This window comes from Lycium ferocissimum, chromosome 5 (assembly GCF_029784015.1).
Source record: "Lycium ferocissimum isolate CSIRO_LF1 chromosome 5, AGI_CSIRO_Lferr_CH_V1, whole genome shotgun sequence".
Taxonomy (NCBI): domain Eukaryota; kingdom Viridiplantae; phylum Streptophyta; class Magnoliopsida; order Solanales; family Solanaceae; genus Lycium; species Lycium ferocissimum.
Window position 1 is genome coordinate 66,370,473 of NC_081346.1, and position 19,383 is coordinate 66,389,855.

Genomic DNA, 19,383 nt, shown 5'->3' on the forward strand with positions numbered 1-19,383 from the left:
AATCCCATACTCAAGAGATTACATTCAACTTATGCTCCATTCAATCCTAAAACTTCTTTTCATAATCAATCCATAACAAAAAATACAACACAACCCCTTATACACTTATATACAACACTTCCTTATCATCAGTATTACCCCTCATAACAAGATTATACTCAGAACATGCCAAAAGTTATAATTCAAGTTAACTTATAGCTCAAAATATTATCAAATTCATAGTTGAACTCTCTTTTTCATTTTCCTCCTTCAATCAAATTGTATAACAATCAAACAACCTCAACAACATGCAATAGATGTGAAAACTTACCTTAATCACACAAGATCAAGCTTTGGATCCAATTACTTTACTAGGATAAACCTCCAACTTCAACACCAAAGAGATACTTCAACTTTACTAACCCTAGTGAGCTTTCTAGCACTTGAATCTCTTGATCCTCTTGGGTTTAGCCTTGATTAGCATATGAACTTGAGGAGAGGGTTTTGGAGAGTATTTGGATGAATTTTTAGGTGGAAATGGTGAAAAATGAACCTTGGAACAAATTTATAACATCAAAAAGCCGGCCATCGACTTACTTTTTGCTGCCACTTTGACGAACTTCAGAAAATTTGACGCTCCATCAAATGGACCACCTCAAAATGAGCTCACGGGAACTGTTTTAAGGTGGGAAAAATTCCGTTTGACGGGCCGCAGAAAGTTTTGTGGTCCGTCAAACTGAACTGTCAAATTTCACTGCCTGAGCAATCTATCTTAAAACATCCACAACTTTCTACTCCGATATCGTATTGACGAACGGTTTGTCGCATTGAAAACTAGACTTAATGAACTTCAATTTGGATAGGTAATGCACACCACAACTCCTCATATTCTAGGAGATATGCCTCTCTCAAATTGGACCAAAAATCCTGTCCAAAATTCTGCTAAGTTTTTCTAAAGTTCCGACAAACTTAATTTTCTTAATTCGCTTGTTCTCCAATCCTTCCATAGCTTATCACACGAACTTAAACCCTCATAACCATAAGATAGGTACATATAATCTCATATATCCTAGAAGATAACTCCAGTGTCCACGATTAGGACAACTAACACCTAACGAATCTCAACGTGCAAAACTACGAGGTGTAACACTTAAATGGGGATTACTTTGGGATATTGGTTGATGATTCTAAGGATGTCTCTCATAAATAACAAATGGCTCTTATTTTGCTGTTAGTCAACAAAGAGGGTAAACTAATTGAGTGATTCCTTAGTGTTGTTCATATTAAAGATACGTCTGCACGGTCGTTGAAAGACGCTATATAATATACGACCGCACCGTCAATGAAAGACGTTTATATATTCTTTACTTTTAGAACATAATTTGAATTCATCTCAAATTCGGGGGACAAGGTTATGATGGAGCTAGTAATATGCCGTCAGAGATATCAACGGTCTTAAAACTTTGATTATGAAAGATTCTCCCCCGCGCATATTGCATACATTGCTTTGCTCATCAATTGCAATTGACTCTTACAGCTGTTACAAAGAAGCATCATGAGGTAGATTAATTTTTTGATAGTCTTGCTAATGTGTTGAATGTTGTTGGAGGTTCTTTTAAGTGCAGGGAGATGCTTAGAGATGATCAAGCAGAATAACTAAAGGAACTACTATTGCACGGTGAAGTTCATACAGGAAGTGGATTGAATCAAAAACTTGGACTTCAAAGGGCAGGGGATACCCATTGGAGTTCTCATTTTAAGACAGTGCATAACTTTATTAGTTTATTCTCCTCAATTGTTCATGTACTTGGGGTTCTTGCTAAGTAGGGTTCAAATTATCAAGAGAGTTCAATGGCAAAAAGTTAAGTAGATGACATAAGATCTTATGAGTTTGTGTACACATTGAATTTGATGTTGAAAGTGTTGGCAATTACAAATGATTTGAATATGACCTTGCAAAGAAAAGATCAAGATATCGTAAGTGCGATGAACCTTGTTGGTTTCACAAAGAGACAATTCAATCTATAAGAGATTCTAGATAGGATTATTTGATAAAAGATGCCTCTTCATTTTGTGCCAAGCATGATATTGTGATCCCCAAAATGGATAAGAATTATGCTCTTGGAAAATAAAAGCGTAAGAGCTCAAGTGTTAAATATTCTCATCATTTGCGTGTAGAAGTTTTTAATGCTATTAATTTGCAACTTGCGGAGCTTAACAAACGTTTTGATGAAGTGAATACTAATCTACTTCTTGGTATGGCTCGTTTGAGTCCAGATAATTCTTTTGCAAATTATGATAAAGACAGGATTATGAAACTCGCTACAAATTATTGGGATGAGTTTAGTGTTTCCATGCTTGAGGATCTTAGTTTTGAGCTTGACAACTATATTGACTATGTGCGAGAAGTGGGCAATGATTTCTCTAACTTGAAAAGACTTGGAGATCTTTCAGAGACATTGGTTAAAACAAATTTGCACAAGACTTGGAGGCTTGTTTATTTGCTTGTGAAGTTGAGCTTAATATTACCTGTTGCTACTGCAACGGTGGTGTGATTCAGGTAGAGGATGAGGACGTACAACTAGATACTCAGGTCATCTCGAAGAAAGAAAGTTTCAAGTACCTGGGGTCGATCATCCAAGAGAATGGCGAGATTGACGACGATGTCACACATCGTATTAGAGCGGGATGGATGAAATGGAAGCTCGCATCGAGGGTGTTGTGCGATAAAAAGGTGCCACCTATACTAAAGGAAAAGTTCTACAAAGCGATGGTTAGACCGACTATGTTGTATGGGATGGAATGCTGGCCAGTTAAGGAAGCTCATGTCCAGAAGATGAAGGTAGCAGAGATGTGGATGCTGAGATGGATGTACGGGCATACCAGGAGAGATAGGATTCGAAATGAAGTGATTCGGGACAAGGTGGGTGTGGCCCCTGTGGTGGATAAGATGCGGGAAGGGAGGTTGAGATGGTCGGCCATCTGCAGCGGAGATGCGTTGATGTGTCAGTGAGGAGGGGGCAGGGATGGCGCCCCGCGGGCACCCAGAGAGAGGAGAGGTAGGCCGAGAAAGAGAGATGCGGGGAGGGGTGATTCGCCGTGATATGGCGCTACTTGGCTTCCGAGGACACGAGCGGGGGAAGGAGGGGGTGGAGATCGAGTATCAGGGTAGAGCGCTAGTGGGGGGCCGCGGGGATTTCTTTCCCGTATTAGGAAGTATTAATATACTGCTTTTATGTGTTGGGTCTTTTCTATCCATGTTGTTTTATCATGACTTCTTTACTCTTGTTATTTCTCATTTTCGCATTGCTTTGATTTGCTTGTCCGTATCTGACTCATTTCTCTTGTTTTCTCTTGTTTTCCCTTATTTCTTTTGAGCCGAGGGTCGTTCAGAAACAGCCTTCCTACCTTCCAAGGTGGGGGTAAGGTCTACGTACACTTTACCCTCCCCAGACCCCACATTGTGGGATTCAACTGGGTATGTTGTTGTTGTTGTTGTTGCTACTGCAAGGATGGAAAGAGCTTTTTCTTCGATGAAGTATATTAAAAATGACTTGCGTAGCAGAATTGGTGATGAATTTTTGAATGATTGTTTAGTTTGTTATATAGAGAATGAAATATTTGAAAGTGTACCTAATGAAGCAAATCATTGATCATTTTCAAAAGATGGCTATTCGCCGAGTACAATTATAATGATAATGGCTAAAGTTTAGTACTTTCAAAGTTTCATTACCTGAATATCTGCATTTGGCCTGTTTTGTTTTTGAGCTTCTATATTGTCTGATCAAGAAAAACAATTTGGTTTGCCCCTCATTTCCTTTGTTAATCGGTTTTTGATTTTTTTGACATTACACTGGGTATATTGTTGTTGTTGTTGTAATTTATTTTTTTGGGAACCCACAACCTTAAAATCCTGGATCCGCCTCTGCTTCTTAGGGAGATATGATCCCCCAGACTCCCACGTCGCCCATATGAAAATTCATCCGTGCATTGTTCGCGTCGACTTGTTTGTCCCGTGGACGATAGAAGATTGAATGCCCCATAGAAAGCATTGAAGCAATACTTAATATTTCATCAAAAAGCTTGTATTTGTCAGAGGTGACGATTCCATGGGATCTAGAGGAAACTCGGCCATTAGAGTAAAATGCCACATGGATGCTTTTGTTTTTTTAGTTCCTACTCCCTCCGTCCCAAAAAGATTGTCTTACCTTTCTTATTAGTTTGTCTCAAAAAGATTGACACATTTCTATATTTAGAAACAATTTAACTTTATGAGATGATTTACAGTCACACAAATATCTAAGGCTTGTTTTGGACCACACATTTCAAAAGTCTACTTTTATTTATTAAACTCCGTGCCAAGTCAATGTAAGACAATTTTTTTGGGACGGAGGGAGTATTTTTTTAGCTCCCACATACCAAAAAGAGAGTGAGGTCATGAGTCGATGCCACTTGGCATCGCATGGGGTTTTAGATAGAAACCGTTATAGTTCATGGGGGTAAAAGTAACACCTCATAATTTAAGTATTAATTAATTAAACTGATAATTAAAACTAGGATAGTTTGGGGGAGTTTTCAGGTATTAACTCTTAAAATAAATGTAGGCATTTGTGTGGCGACAAATCAATCTCATCAATGGTAAGATGAAAAGGTTAAGATTAAATTATTTAATATAAAAATATGTCATTCTTTTTGTAACAAATTAAAAAGAAATTTGTACCACATAATGTACGGAGAAGGTAAACAATTCCATGCTAAATTGTACCATCAAGCCCTAATTATTTTACTATCCAATGTAAATAAAACTATTCGTTTCTGTGCTCCATGCGTAGATAAATTCTAAGTATCAGCCTTTCCTAAATTCCTAATTACCTCATGAATTGATGATATCTTCTATTTTCTATGAAATCAATTATTGTATACTTTCTTCAGTGTCCTACTGAAGAGCTTAAAATGTCACTGGTCACCAAAATTGTACTATTAGACTTACTCCAATAGATTGTACCAATTTTTTTTCTATAAACAAATCCCTTCACATCAAAATTCAGTGTGATAAAACATTACTAGCTCGTACATCTCTATGAAATGCTATTTGCTCCAAGATTCATGTTGTTAGAATAATCCTAATGTGTAGCCCTTTTAGTCACTTGCAACCTCTTTTCTCTTAGGCTGCCTATCTTGGCTTGCCAAACAGATTCCCAAGATTCAAATTTTGCAATGACAAACTGCTACAGCGGTGTCGTATTCTACTGGCTTAAGTACTTCTGCCTTCATTTGATCTATGTCAATCTCGCCATGGTTTTTTGTGTGAATCTTCATATTTGTAGCTGAATAGGGAGTCAATCTCCAAAAAATTGTAGCAATACATTACAGAAATTCTAGTGCAAGTTACAAAATCCTAATTAACAGTAGGAATTAATATCCTAGATGTAAAGTTTACGCACGTGGATTTAAAAGCAGTGTGGTTAGTGTGACGTCCATGACGGAGGGTTAAACGACTAGGGCGGGTCAAAGAGAAGGACTGACAGGCTTCTAGAGTGACAAACTTCTAAAGAAGTGGTGTAGTTGACACTTTAGGCGAATCCCACATCAAAAGGGGATAGGAAAGTGAAGATCGAGGTTTATGAGGCATACCACGAGTTCACATGGACGCGCTTTTTTTTGGCCTCGATAATGGTGTATAGCCCAATATACAAATCCGAGAGGCCTGTCGGGCCAAAGCGGACGATACATGCCCATGGGTTTGGGTCGTGACAGTTAGAGACTTAGAGTGCTTTGTGGTTACAGTTTGACAAAGTCATGAAATCATAAAAGATCTAACAGCTGAAGAAGGCAATTGCAATGCCCTTCTTGACAAAGGAATTGCCGAACTTTGACTTATTAGGAATACAAGTATATGAAAGAGGCCAATAATGAATGACTTGATTCCTCTGAAAAGGAAATGACTCTGAAACTTCCGCAATGAAGAAAAAAAGTGGCATTTCTGGAGGGGTAAGAGTGCTTATCTCTGTATATTCTTCCATTCTAAACTATACTCTCAAGCCTGAATTATTTTGCTTGTTCAATTATGTGCTTTTTGCATACATTAATTCTGCAGGATAAAGACCTGCCTTTCACGAATCCCTGATTAACTCAAGAATTTGATAATTCTTTTATTTTACATGGGACATGAACTATAACATCAGGATACAAGGCTGATATCTTGGACATTTCACAATAAATCATTTCAAGTGTTGAAATCTGGAAAGAAGAAAAAGGTTCAGAATATTCCATCATAAGCTACTCTAATTTACCAGAAGTACATAATCCACAAAAATTACTTATATTTACCAGGCTCGATGCATCAATATTCCTCCAACAAATTCTGTCAAACTCATCATGAATCATCGGCCACCATAGAGAAAGGAGTTTGTTACAGATGTAGAGCCAGAATGTGCATTACCCGACTTGACAAAATCACTAAAACCTCTGTGATTGTCAAATATTAGGCCAGCTGATGAAACATCGAGTGCTGATAAATCTGGCAAGTCCACAATGCCATCCAAGAACAACAAGATTTGTCGCATGGTTGGCCTAAACGAGGGCTCTGAATGAGAGCAGAACAAGCCTAGCTTTAAGACCAACTCCACTTGCCCCGGAACAAAATCAATGCCTATGTTTATATCACGTTGAATCTCAAGAATATCACCCTTATTCCAGCACGAGAACACCCAATCGACCAAAATCAGATCATCACCGTCTTTTCTTTGTTGTATCGGCCTCCTACCACAGGAAACTTCGAGCAGAAAAGCCCCAAATGAAAATACATCGCTACTTGGTGTTGCCCTTCCAGTTCGAGTATGCTCTGGTGCAAGGTAACCAAGAGTACCAGCTACACAAGTAGATTGAGGATCAGTCCCATGACCATATAGCCTCGCGAGTCCAAAGTCTCCTAACCTGCCATTTAGTTCACCATCCAACATGACATTGCTGGCCTTAATATCTCTATGTACCACTATGTGGTCACATTCTTCGTGTAGGAAAAATAGTCCTGAAGCTACACCTCTAATAACTCTGAATCTTTGGTTCCAATCAAGGGTGAATTTTGGTTAGTCGTATATATACTAGTCTATACTTCCATTAGACATGTATTCATAAACCAAAAGTAACTCCCCTTTTCGCCTGCAATAACCCAAAAGTGGTACAACATTCCTGTGTTGTATACGACCTATGCTTACAATCTCCGAAACAAATTCCTTCATCCCTTGTCTTGATTCATGGGATATCTTCTTTACAGCTATGTCAAGTTGGGTGATAGGCATTAGTCCTTTGTAAACTTTACCAAATCCTCCAGCTTCCAATAGCTCCTTTTCTCTGAATCCCTTAGTGGCAGTGTACAAATCTTTATACTTGAACCTTTGTAGACTATACTCGCATTCCCAATCTTCAAGAAGTTCTTCATACTTCTTCCTTCTTACATAATAAACCACCACTGATGTTGCTACAACAAGTGAAACCAAAGAGATCAACGGCAAGCCAATCGTTACAAATCTTGATGTCCCTTTGCGCCTAAGACGAGGAAGATTAAGATGTTGAGAGAGTTCGTCAGCTTTCTCATTTGTCATAAAGCTCCATCCCAAGATGTAATGATGTGTTGGGATTGAACGGCTTGATGATGAAAAACCAGCATACATGTTCTGATGAAGAATTGGTGAAAGATCATATTTCAAAGTCAAAAGTGACCTAACTGGTTTTCCCACATGATATAGAGCTAATGTTACATTAATTTGCTTAGTGCTGCCATCATAATCAACCCAAACTTGTATTGGCTGGCCACTAGCAAGAGTCAAGTCATGAAACAAGACAACATCATTAAAGTAACCTGCTGTTTGAACTGCTACAGACTTCAATCCATTTATATCAACTCTAACATGATTGTTATCGATATCACCAAATTCCTTGCTATAGATTGTATCGAGCTCAACTCCAACAACATAGTTTGATCTATTCCCTTTATTGTCTGAGTTAAAAAGGCCAAGATAGTGGTCTGCCATAGCCCCGCATCATCTCTGTGTGGCGCGATAACAAAAACCAGTCCATGACCACTCAAATTTTCATATTCAGACCTCATGGCGAACACAAAGGTTGTGGATAAAGAAAATGCAGTACCATTAGGTGAATCCTTGAATTTTATTTTCTCTAGACAGAAAGCATGGCCCTGATCGTATAATCTAGAATTTGTTAAATCCAAAAGGCCATTGGATGTGAGCTCAGCTGTGCCATCCAAGCTAATAAACCATCATTCGAATCGTTGGTAAATGAATCCATCAGCTGCTGCAAAACCAACTAAGAAGAGAGCCACTAGTATAACAAGGTTGCAGAACATTGCCAATTTCTTGATTGGGATAATTTTTTGACCAACGGTAGGATCTGCTCCCCCCACCCCCCCACTCTATCCGTCCTCTCCTCTGTCGCTGACACCGACGACCACTGGCGGTATGTTTTCCGCCCGAGCTACAGAGCTTCCTCTCTCTCTCTCTTTTTTTTTCCTTTCTCTTTCCTCCTCTACCCTCGCACCAGAAATCCTCCCCCAGTAGGTTTCCGGTCAAGTCCGCGTGTACACAAGTATCCGCGAATACGGCGACGGGATTCTCGGTGGAACAAAGTATTTAAACTGCGTGAACTGAATTTTCGGCAGTACGAACAAGTTCGTTTTACCCGGAGCGGGGTGCTTCCAGGTCGCATCCATTTAGCCTTTCAAATTTTGCCTGCTTTACTTTATTGTATAGTTGTTTCACTTTGTGGCCTTTAGCTTACCTTGTGCTTTAGTATTGACCTCTATTTGTCTTGGATAAACCTTTGACTAGTGTTTGTTTGCTTTAGTGGCTTTAGTGAGGGATAGTAGACTAGGGTCATGTTCTCGGTCGGGGACGGGGGCTAGGGGTGGGGGGGGGGGGGGTTAAGGGAGCTTCTAGGTTGAGAGTAGTGGTTCGGGAACATTGGGACTTTAATGAAAGTCCATAGAGCTAGTTAAGATTCTTAAGAAGAGGATGATTAATATTGCTTGCGTCCGGATTTAAATGGGAGGACCTAAAGCTAAGGAGGTGGACGGGTATAAGCTTTGGTTCTCGGGTAAGTCGAGATAGAATGGGGTAGGCATCTTAGTTGATAGTGAGCTAAGGGATCAGGTGGTCGAGGTTAGAAGGGTTAATGACAGGATAATGACGATTAAGTTGGTCATTGGAGGGTTCACCCTGAACATTATTAGTGCTTACGCGGCAAGTGGGCTTGGATGAGGAGGTTAAGAGGCGTTTTTGGGAGGATATGGATGAAGTGGTGGGAGGTATACAGCTTCGAAAGTTATTCGTAGGAGAGATTTCAATGGACACATTGGTCCGTTTCGAGGGGTTATGATGATGTGCATGGGGGTTTGGCTTCGAGACAGAACGGAGGGAGGAGTCTCACCTCTGGATTTCGCTAGGCTTTTGTCTTGGTGGTAGCTAACTCGAGTTTCCCTAAGAAGGAGGAGCACTTGGTAACCTTTCATAGCTTCGGTCGGTCGCGATACGTACAGACTTTTTTGCTCGTCTAGAAAAGATGATAAAGGCCTTTGTAAAGACTGCAAGGTCATTCTGAGTGAGAATCTTACGACCCTACATAAGCTATTGGTGATGGATTTGGAGATCAAGAGAAAGAAGAAGAAGAGGGTCGCCGATGACCGGCCGAGGATCAGGTGGGGGAGTTTGACTTTGTCTAGTGCCCAAGAATTAGGGGAGAAGTTGATGGCTTTGGGGCCGTGGGAGAGCAGTATGTGGGATAGGATGTCCAGTTGCATTAGAGAAGCAGCTAAAGAGGTTCTAGGAGTCTCAAGAGGTCACCGTGGTAGGCACCGAGGGGATTGGTGGTGGAATGGGGAAGTCCAAGGTAAAGTGGAAGCAAAGAAGCAGGCATATGCGAAGCTGGTAGACAACAAGGATGACGAAGAGAAGCGGACGAATAGGGAAAAGTATAAGATGGCGAGAAAGGAGGCAAATTGGCAGTGTCGGCAGCGAAAACGGCGGCGTTTAAACGCCTTTGTGTAGAACTAGAGGACAGAGGCGAGGATAAGAAGTTATTCAGGCTTTCCAAGGCCAGAGAGAGGAAGGCACGCGACCTGGATCAAGTGAAGTGCATCAAGGACGAAGATGGCAAAGTGTTGGTGGAGGAAGCTCTCATTAGATGGAGATGGCAGTCGTACTTCCACAGACTCTTGAACGAAGAAGGGGACAAAGACTTTGTGTTGGGAGATTTGGAGTACTCTGAGAGGCATCACGATTGTGGTTATTGTAGGAGTATAAAGGTCGACGAGGTTAAGGGTGCTGTCCGTGTTGATGTGCAGGGGAAGAGCGACCGGACCTGACGAGATTCCTGTGGAATTTTGGAAGAGTGCAGGAAGGGCAGGCTTGGAGTGGCTGACTGGGTTGTTTAATGTCATTTTCAAGACGGCGAAGATGCCCGAAGAATGGAGGTGGTACAATGATCCCTTTGTATAAGAACAAGGGCGACCTTCAAAGCTGTAACAACTATAGAGGTATCAAGCTGCTAAGCCACACTATGAAAGTGTGGGAAAGGGTGGTAGAGATGAGGGTGAGGAGAGACATGTCTATTTCAGAGAACCAGTTCGGATTTATGCCGGGGCGTTCTACTACTGAAGCCATTCATATTGTTAGAAGATTGGTGGAGCAGTATAGGGAGCGAAAAAAGGACTTGCACATGGTATTCATCGACCTAGAGAAAACTTACGATAAAGTGCCAAGAGAGGTTCTGTGGAGATGCATGGAGGCTAAAGGTGTACCTGTGGCGTACATTAGAGCGATCAAGGACATGTATCATGGAGCCAAGACCAGAGTGAAGACTATAGGAGGAGACTCGGAGCACTTTCCAGTTCTGATGGGTTTGCATCAGGGATCAGCCCTTAGCCCATTTCTATTTGCTTTGGTGATGGATGGATTGACGCGACAAATTCAAGGTGAGGTGCCATGGCGTATGTTGTTCGCGGATGACATAGTCTTGATAGACGAGACTCGCAGCGGAGTCAACTCTAGGCTTGAGGATTGGAGACAAACGTTAGAGTCTAAAGAATTCAAGTTGAGTAGGACCAAAACAGAGTACTTGGAGTGCAGGTTCAGTGGTGTACCTCAGGAGGCTAACGTGGAAGTGAAACTTGGTACCTGTGTCATTCAAAAGAAAGGAAGTTTCAAGTATCTTGGGTCTATTTTACAAGAAAATAGGGATATTGACGATGATATCACACATCGTATTGGTGCAGGATGGTTGAAATGGAGGCTCGCTTCTCCCAGTGTGACAAGAAAGTGCCACCAAAACTTAAGGGCAAGTTCTACAAAGTGGTGGTTAGACCGACTCTGTTGTACGGGGCAGAGTGTTGGCCAGTCAAGAACTCTCACGTGCAGAAGATGAAAGTCGCGGAAATGAGAATGCTGCGGTGGATGTGTGGGCACACTAGGAGAGATAGGATCAGGAATGAGGACATCAGAGACAAGGTGGGAGTGGCATCGGTGGAGGACAAAATGCGGGAAGCGAGGTTGAGATGGTTTGGGCATGTGAAGAGGAGAGGTATAGATGCCCCAGTGCGGAGGTGTGAGAGGTTGGCTTTGGACGGTTTTAGGAGAGGTAGAGGAAGGCCAAAGAAATATTGGGGAGAGATGATTAGGAAGGACTTGGCGTTGTTTCAGATTACCGAGGACATGACCTTAGATAGGAGGTTGTGGAGGGCTCAGATTAGGGTAGAAGGCTAGTAGGTAGTCTCGCTTTTCTGTCGCACTAGTAGGCGCAGCTTTGCTCTATTTTTTATTGCCCTATGTTTCCTGCTTTTATGTGTTGGGTCTTGTCTCTTCATGCTGTTTTATCATGACTTCTTTGCCCTTGTTTTTTCTCATTTTCGCATTGCTTTGATTTGCCTGTCGGTATCTGACTTTTCTCTCCTTGTTTCTTGTTTTCTTTTGAGCCGAGGGTCTTTCGGAAATAGTCTCCCTACCAAGGTGAGGGTAAAGTCTGCGTACATTTAACCCTCCCCAGACCCCACATTGTGGGATTCAACTGGGTATGTTGTTGTTTGTTGTTGATAATATTTTGACCAAATGGAGCTTTGTTCTCATTGTTTACTATAAGACAATGCTTTTTATGCCATCTATTGTAATAAATAAAGGAGTCCTCCTCCAGTGGCAGATGCAACTCTTAGCGCCCGTTTGGCCATGAAATTTTTTCACTTTTTTCAGGAAAACATTTTCACTTTATTTAGAAATCAACATTCGGTCATGAAAATTCCAAATACAACTTCACCAAAAACTTGTTTTCACTTTGTTCACTTTCAATACATTCAAAAAACCAAATATTCTTTGCAAAAACTATAACCAAACACAACTCCATTTTCAACTCCAACTTCAACTCCAAAATACCAAATAAAATGAAAAATATTTGGTTTTCATGGCCAAACGCCTGCTTAGTAACTGAACCCAGTATTTTCGATACAGTGCATTTATATATGTGTGTATGTGTGTGAAAACTCATTAAAATTTACGTAATAAATATGTAATTTGGACCCATTTTAAAAGTACAATGAGCTCAGTATTAAAATCATTATAACCCGGCCCTTTGATAGGAAGTAGAAGTGTTATACTATTTGCATGGAATCCTATACAAATTATATACATTGCTTGGTTGTTTATTTCGACTGCATAAAACTCAATATTATTTGTACCATGTTTGATTGGTTTTTCCTTCCACATAAATAATACATGTATAAGTCATGTAGAAATTAATGTGGAATAGAATGAGCAATAGGAATGGGGGGTTTTTCCGATTTCCCGCTCGGTTCCTATACCAGCATTGATACCGATTAATCCGGATTCATGCGGGAAAGAAGCACTTTGAGAGTAAAGCGTGCTGGAAATAGAACCATGTGTTGGACGAGAAAAGGCCTTTCTTTATGATACTACATGAAATCTTGTTAGATGATGCCCTAGAAAATTAATAATAAGATATATGTATTATCTTATTCATGTATTAGGAATGAGGACAAAAATTAGGTTAGATTAAGATAAAATTACTAAATTAGGTATATGCCAGAACAAAAGAATCTATAAATATCTATGCAATTTATAATTTTATGAAAGCAAGTCGAGTGAAGTAACGAATAATCATTTCTAACGAATAATCTCAAAGAAAATTTGAGTAATTTAATTTTATGAGTTGCGTCGGTTATTTTGACACTCAAAAACGTAAGATTTGAAAAAATAAAAAATTATCCTAAGGTTATAATGAAGACTTATTATCCCCAAAAAGTCAAAAGACGAGTCATGTAAAAGATAATTAAGAAAAAACAGATGAAGATGATACACACCCAAGATAAAGTGTTACAGAATAGAACAATGAGTTTTTATGAAGAAGTTTATGGAATGGCTCCTTGTAAAGTGAATCCTTCTAAAATTATTTGTTGTTGTAGAACTTAAAAGGTTTTCAATATTTGCAAACTAAAAAAAATATTTGAGAAAATGATGAAGAAGAATTACTCTTGCCACAAAGAAATCTCCAAAAAAGAAGAATAGTGTTATGGCAATTTGTGGCAGAATCATAGTTTGAGTGTGTTTTGAATACTTTACACCTTATTTAAATATATATACAAAAATAATTTTAAAATTAATTTTTTGGAGGGGATTCGAATGAACCCCCTGGAGCCTACCTAGCTCCCCCCAGCCTGTTATGACCCAAATCTGAACTTAGGTCATGAACGACAGCTAATGAGCATCTACCCTAGGACAGGCATACCGATTATATTAAAACTATTAAGTTACTCTCATAATAGAAACTCTGAAAGTGATAAAAAATTCCGCATTACTAATTCTTACACTAATTTTATCTTACTAATCCCCATATCAATAATCTTTGTATTATTAATCCGTACATCACAAATCGTATATCATTTAAGGTCTGCACAGTCTATCCTTTGAACCAAACGAACCTAAAAGTAGAACATATCCTAAATGTTCATACGTCATTTAATGTCCTTTGCCCAGTTTATATTCCATCCACCTTTGTTCGTCCGTCAGAGCCAATAAATGAGAAAAGTAATTAATGCGTTAAATCATAGAGGCCAAAGGCATAGATGAACCCCTAAATTTGTCACCGACATTTAGATTAATGTTGACCATATTGGTCTCGGAAAATAAGATAAAATGTGTCATTTGAACCCCTCGTGTGATAACGCTTCGTTGCTGCGCTTTAAGCGTGATTTACCAAATTTTTTTCTTTTTTAAAATTTTTAATCATTAAAAATTAATTTTAACAAAAACTCTATTTTAAAATCTATTTAAATAATTAAAAAAAATTGAAAAATCCAACCCATCTCTCCGATAGCCCATAGCGCCGCCACTACCTCCGCCATGCTGCCTTGCCGCCTCTTACTTCCACTTCATCTATTTAAATAAATCTGTGCACCATTTTTTTAATTATTTAAATATATTTTGAAACGACGGCGGCGATTACGAGTGAGCAATGCATTGGCGGCGGTGAAGTGGGCTATCGGAGAGGATGGGTTGGGTTTTTTAGATTTTTTTAAATTATTTAAATAGATTTTAAAATTAATTTTTCTTAAATTAATTTTTTTTTGTTGACATGACTTATTTTTATTGGTCTATTTTTCCATGTCACTGGTCTATTTTTCCATGTCAATTCACGCGTGTGCCCGGCTAGCACAAGGGGTTCAAATCACAATTTATCTTATGTTCGAGGGTCGGATGGTCAACATTTCAATTAAAGAGTGCAAATGAAAAATTAGGATAAGTTTTAAATCCTTGACGTTGACGATCATAAATGTGTGAGGGCTGTCATTTCCCATGAGGACTTGGCCAAGTCGTCTCAACTCTCAAGTAATCCAAAAAATCATCTTCCAAGTTGGTTCATCATTTTTGTACTAACTACTCACTATTCCCTTACTTCACTTTTACTTGTCACCTGCGTCCCTTAAGAAGTAATAAATGAAGTATACACTCCATTCGTTAACTTTTACTTGTCACTTTTTGACTTTACAAGTCTTTAAAAATTATTAAATAAAGTATATATTTTACTATAATATTCATATTAATTGGTGTATACTCCCAATCTATGTTGTACGGACTCTTCAAAAATATCGCCGGGTGCGTATCGGATACTTCAAAAGTAATGTATTTTTGGAGAATCCGACATTGGTGCGGCAACGAAAGTGAAGAGTCCGCGCAACTTAGCTCTCAATAGACTTGGAAAATGATTTGAAAATGAATAATTAATGTTAAAAGTAAAATAAATTTATTTTTATCTTGATATGCTATAGTGGATAAGTAAAAGTAAAAAATTATTTTAAGTATAGTAGACAAGTAAAAGTGAATAGGAGGAGTACATCACAAAAAAGGCCTATTTTCAAATTCAAGCCCTTCAAATGTCATTATTTTCAAGTTTTTAAGAAAATATTTATTATACTAATAAAAATGGAGTACTAGACACAATCAAACTTCTCTATAATTGACGTCATTCGTTATAGCAATATTTCACTATAAAGGCCTGATTTTTTTCGGAACCGATTATTATGTTATATTTCACTTCTCTATAGTAGCATTCTATCTATAACTGCTGTGACATTCATTATAGCGGTAGACTCTTTGTAAAATTACCTCTCTATAATAGTCATACTCAAATATTGTATAATCATATTTTGTATGAAATATATTATGTATAAAATAAAATATTAAAATATTTATGGTAATCATCATTAATGTCATACACATAGTAAATTTCAAGTCCAAATATCTAAAAGAAGAAAAATTATATTTCTCATAGTAATCTGATTTAGTGTTGCAAAATTTCAAAATCAATTCAAGCCTTATATTATCACTAAGAGACTGGAATTTACGAAACAACCTACAATTGTAGAATTCTTACGTTAAACTTGAAATATTTAAATTTTTAATGCATATGTTCCTTAGATATTAATTCTTTATTGCTATAGTACAACTAATTATGAATTTATTAGTTTTTTCAATTTTTAATTAATGAAATATGAATATCAATTGAGATTTTAAAATTAACAAGTAATTTGTTTTGGTTTATAATATAAAAAGTACAGAAAAATAATTTTTTGTGTACTTTTGGGTGTAACAGCTAAATATATCAAATATCAGTATACATACATAATAGCACCTCACTATAGCAATTATGAAATTTTTGAATAAACGCTGCTATTATAAAGAGGTTTGATTGTACATGGAGCACCAGAATTAGGGAAGACAAATATCTTTTTGGATTTCCTCATTTGAAGTAATAGTATGCTTTTGAACTTCAATAAATTTAGGATCGATGTGTTTGATCATTGATACTAATCCCTTAGGCCTCAACAGATATAGTAAAAGAATGTAGTAACAGTACAAGAAGAGAAACACGTGGTTGACCCTTTTGTAGGAACCTACAAGGTCTGAAAATAATTTCGGCAAGTGGCAAGAGTTTAATACCATATAACGAAAGGACCGCAGGGTTGCTTATCGGACGGATCGGATGGATTATTACGTTTAACGGTTTGGCTTAACGGTTATCGACTTTTAAAAGTATTAATCCGCTAGCCAACCTATAAAATATCGGTTGATTCGGTATCGGATTACAATTATTGGACGGTTATTGGGCGGTGTATCGGCTAAATATAGAAAAACGAAAAATCCTTCTCTGTACCATTTTCATAGTTAATACATTTATTTCTCAGAACACTAAAGGCTACAAAAGTAAACATGTCCAACACCATACAATGTACCTCATGTAAGCTGGTCCGGATACTTGCATATTTTATTATTTCCAAGAGAATTGATTAACCACATTAAATTTATTTTGGGGTTATACTTGGGAATTAATGGATTGCAGTTATCAGCAACTAAGTTTGACACCTGCATTGGACAAGGATTATCAAGACTTAAGACAAAGGCACCTTATGTAAAAATGATTAAATTTTGCATGTATATAAGCAACTTGACTGTGAAATTCTCTGCCTATCTTTGGGCACAACAAAATCAAGATCATCCAAAAAATCATCAGGTTTCTTGCCATTGATTCTCAGTATTGTTTCTGCGTCGGCACTGGATGAATCATTGACAAAGTTAATGGAAGAGTTCACTGTGATACTCTCCACAGACTCATCCTTCACAATGTTAGGAAACTTTGGTGATAATGATTGTTGAAATGAAGTACTCTCAATGGTATCAACTTTTTCTGCAGTAACTGCATAAATATTCATCTGATTCTGAAGGGTATTTGTATTTGCTTCTGTTTGATGGAGACATTGCTGCACATCACGTAAACACATGTGAATTCAAATTATGAGCAAACAATTTAAATTCTTGCAAATCAAACTTGAACATTTTAATATCTTACTAGAGTGCTGAACCCTTTGACCAATAATGTCATGAAAAATTTGAGGTCTTAGGACACAATTCAAGCAAGCAAACTAAACAAGAATCTCAAATTAAATTGGATCCAGCAAAAAAATCGGAGAAACTTTACCAGTAATATTTTTCTGCTGTGTCAAACTCCCTAGTCCCTCTTGTTGAACTGAATAAGCCAAATAGAGATTCTGCAGAAGATGTTTCACTTTAGTCACCATATTACCAGAAGGAATTAAAGGTAATATGAACCCCAAATTTAAGCATAGGTGATCAACTGATCATTACGCAAGAAGACCTCAGTTTTGCCTGCTTATCCATCAAGCAAAGATAATAAAGAAGAAAGCTGAAGTAAAAGAGGACATAGACCTTAGTTATACAGAAATACCTTCAAGATTTACAACATCTAAAAGAATTACTGATGATGGAAGAAATTAAATAAATCACCAAATCACCAGAATACTTCTGTAAAAATAAGCATGCTAGCACTGAATTGAGTAATCAGCTAAATCATGAAAAGCTACTATTAAAATCAGTTTCTGGCACTCGATCGTACTACCTTCGAGGAAGAGGAGAAGAAACCATAGAGAAAAGGAGCTTAGACACACTCCTCTCCATGAAAGGTTCACCACTCACCTTTTTCATGTCCCTGAACATGTCATTGTCAGTTTTGGTGGCCACGACCTACTCCACAGCTAGCAATATTCTCCCTACAAGTCCAACAGTGGCTTTCCTCATGCTCCCTCATATTTCAGATTCTACGCACCTTTCCCTAGTCCCAACAAAATCACCATGGATTTGTCGTTCGTTGTCTTAAAAGTTCATCATCTGAAGTGCTACAGAGTCAATGAAGTGAAGTGTTTGAATTCAGTAGGACTAATTTGGGTTTCCCATTAGCACACTAAGTAAAGAGATATGTGCCAGTGGGAGTCCAATTTTGAGAGACAACATAACCTAGTTCAATTGTGTACAATAGATGGAAACCAACAAGTATCCTACAGTAAGAAAACAGAATAGTGATTGAGTAAAATTTAAGTGCATCAAACAAACAATAAGAAGAATAGTAAAAAAATTATGAAAGTCACCTTGTACTATATGTCAACTACGATAGGGTCTTTCCCAGCGCTGGCTAAATCTGAAGAGAAAATTATCATAATGAGTCATGTAATAAGTATAAACCATTTACAACAATAATATACAACAAATATAATAAAAAGTATTATTACCTTGTTCAAGCTGCTCGAGATTATCAAGATCTTCCTCAACGCTAACAGGTTGTTTTAATTTTTCACTTCGAAGCCAATCTTGAAGACACACTAGAGCTTGCACTAATTTAGGAGTCAATGAACTCCTAAATGAATCAAGAAGACGTCCTCCCGTACTAAACGCAGATTCAGATGCCACACTTGAAACTGGTACAGCTAATACATCACGAGCCATCTCAGCAAGAATAGGAAATCTAGCTGAGTTCATTTTCCACCAGTCTAGGATGTTAAATTCTTTAGTGTCATCCTCAGTTTCTTCACCAAAATATTTATCTAACTCCGTTCTAGCATCCACACCTCCACTCGCTGTTTTATAGCTCTTTAGATCTTGCATGAGTGATTCTAAAAGTCCTGTACTTTGGGTACATACTTCACTCCCAGAAAGCCCGGAAGTAGACGTGTCCAGTGAAGAGCAAGGTGAAGATACATCAAGCACGCTGCCTTTTGAGCTGGATTTTACATACTCGCTAAATAATGAAGTCATGTACTTCTTTACTTCTGCTTGTATAGATGGCCCTTGCGTTCCAAACATCTTTACAAGTGCATAGCCAACTGATTCAAGCTTGTAACGAGGATCCAAAATACATGAATGAAAATTATCTTGTTCATTTTTGTTGGATCTCCCCCATACTTATTAAATTTTTCTTTCATCTTCTTTGCCATATCACTTAAGCCGGTGTCTTCGCTTGCCATTAATTTATTCAAATAAA

General features: G+C 38.1%; 1 pseudogene; it reads right to left on the reverse strand.

Annotated features, from left to right (window-relative positions):
- Positions 1 to 6,177: 6,177 nt before the first annotated feature.
- Positions 6,178 to 8,373, reverse strand: LOC132057119 (L-type lectin-domain containing receptor kinase IV.1-like; annotated as a pseudogene).
- Between the last annotated feature and the right edge of the window lie 11,010 nt (positions 8,374 to 19,383).